This window comes from Eriocheir sinensis, chromosome 54 (genome assembly GCF_024679095.1).
Source record: "Eriocheir sinensis breed Jianghai 21 chromosome 54, ASM2467909v1, whole genome shotgun sequence".
Classification (NCBI taxonomy): domain Eukaryota; kingdom Metazoa; phylum Arthropoda; class Malacostraca; order Decapoda; family Varunidae; genus Eriocheir; species Eriocheir sinensis.
This window is the reverse complement of record NC_066562.1, coordinates 415,001-417,500: the sequence shown is the minus strand read 5'-3', so window position 1 is coordinate 417,500 and position 2,500 is coordinate 415,001. Positions and strand designations below refer to the sequence as shown.

The following is a 2,500-nucleotide window of genomic DNA, read 5'->3' as shown; positions in this document are numbered from 1 at the left end:
ACCGTTAAGTATTTTAAACCACTCGATCAGTTTTCCTCTGAGGCGGCGTTTTTCAAGAGAAAACAGGTTTAGATGTGACAACCTTTCCTCGTAGGGTTTGTTTCGTATCGAAGGAATCATCTTGGTTGCTCTACGCTGAACACCTTCTAATTTAGCAATGTCTTTCGCATGGTGGGGAGACCAAAACTGCACGGCATATTCCAAATGAGGTCTGACGAAACTATTATACAAAGGCAGTATATCATCTTTATTCTTGAATGAAAAATTTCTCTTAATCAAACCCATCATCCTGTTTGCTTTTTTAACGGACTCGTTACACTGCTGGGAAAACTTGAGGTTAGACGCGACTGTGACGCCAAGATCTTTGACCAAGTGAACGCTTTTAATTTTAACGCCGTACATTTCATAGTCCTTCTTTATGTTTCTAGATCCAACCTGCATAAGCTGGCAGTTGTTTATATTAAAAGGCATTTCCCATTTTATTGACCAATCTGATATTTTACGCAAATCTTCTTGTAGGCTCCGCCTGTCACATTCCGTAAGTACCGCATTGCCGATTTTCGTGTTGTCCACAAATTTACTAATGAAATTATTGATACCAAGGTCAATGTCGTTGATGTAAATGACGAAGAGAACGGGTCCCAGAAGAGAGCCTTGCGGGACACCACTAGTGACTGGCATCCACTCAGAGTTCACTCCATTTATTACAACTCTTTGCTTTCTATTGCTTAGCCAGTGCTTGATCCATTCGTTAAGCTTACCCCCGATACCTATTTCCTTGATTTTATGAAGCAACTTTTAGTGTGGGACTTTATCAAACGCCTTCTGGAAGTCCAAATAAATAATATAAGTGATTTAGAAACATCATAGACGTCAAAAAGCTCGTTATAGAACGTTAATAGAATCAACAAACAAGATCTGTTGTTACGAAAACCATGTTGCGAGTCCAGGATTAGCGAACTACACTCTAGGTAGTTAACTACTTTATCTCGAATAATTGTCTCAAATAATTTACCAATAATTGAAGTTAAGCTGATTGGCCTGTAATTATCCGGTAATTTTCGGTCGCCTTTTTTGAAAATGGGTGTTACGTTAGCCATTTTCCAATCACTAGGAACGATACCATGGTGCAAAGACATATTAAACAGCATTGTTTAAGGTCTGAGTATCTCTTGATATTTCTTTAAGTAATTTTGATATATTTTATCAGGTCCTGGACTTTTGTTAGTTTTAAATGACTGCAGCGCTTTGAGAACATCATTCATCTGTTCTAATTTCGAAGTCAGGGAGGGTATGACTGGGATTTTCAATAGTGTTAGGAACAGCAGCAGTATCGGTAGAATTACTATTAAAAACCGAGGCGAAATAAGAATTTAACGTGTTCGCTATGCGTTGGCTGTTTGTCACAATATTGCCCGAATTATCAGTTAATGGGCTAATCCCACTTCGAATCTCTTTTTTTGTTGTTTACATATCTAAAAAAACTTTTAGGATCTGACTTGCAATTTACCGCAATGTTTACTTCGTACCTCCGTTTCGCCTGTTTGATTAAACCTTTGACTTGTCGTCTTGCTTCATTGTACCGTGTACTATTTTCGATAGAGTTATCGATTTTCTTTTGCCTATATAACGAGAGAGAGAGAGAGAGAGAGAGAGAGAGAGAGAGAGAGAGAGAGAGAGAGAGAGAGAGAGAGAGAGAGAGAGAGAGAGAGAGAGAGAGAGAGAGAGAGAGAGAGAGAGAGAGAGAGAGAGAGAGAGAGAGAGAGAGAGAGAGAGAGAGAGAGAGAGAGAGAGAGAGAGAGAGAGAGAGAGAGAGAGAGAGAGAGAGAGAGAGAGAGATTGGGAAGAGAGAGAGAGAGAGAGAGAGAGAGAGAGAGAGAGAGAGAGAGAGAGAGAGAGAGAGAGAGAGAGAGAGAGAGAGAGAGAGAGAGAGAGAGAGAGAGAGAGAGAAGAGAAGAGAAGCGAAGCGAAGCGAAACGAAGCGAACAGAACAGAACAGAACAGAAGAAAAGAGAAGAGAAGAGAAGAAAAGAGAAGAGAAGAGAAGATAACAGAACAGAGGAGAAGAGAAGAGAAGAGAAGAGAAGAGAACAGAAGAGAACAGAACAGAACAGAAAAGAAAAGAAAAGAACAGAACAGAACAGAAGAGAACAGAAGAGAGGAGAAGAGAAGAGAAGAGAAGAGAACAGAACAGAACAGAACAGAACAGAAGAGAAGAGAAGAGAAGATAACAGAACAGAACAGAACAGAAGAGAACAGAAGAGAAGAGAAGAGAAGATAACAGAACAGAACAGAACAGAAGAGAAGAGAAGAGAAGAGAAGAGAAGAGAAGAGAAGAGAAGATAACAGAACAGAACAGAACAGAAGAGAACAGAAGAGAACAGAAGAGAAGAGAAGATAACAGAACAGAACAGAAGAGAAGAGAAGAGAAGAGAAGATAACAGAACAGAACAGAAGAGAACAGAAGAGAACAGAAGAGAAGAGAAGATAACAGAACAGA

The 2,500-nt window shown here is 39.6% G+C and overlaps 1 protein-coding gene across 1 annotated transcript in view; it reads right to left on the bottom strand.

Annotated features, from left to right (window-relative positions):
* LOC126983493 (trypsin-1-like) overlaps positions 1 to 2,500 on the bottom strand; it is a 34,151-nt gene that overhangs the window by 11,147 nt on the left and 20,504 nt on the right. The gene's annotated exons all lie outside the window — the stretch shown is intronic.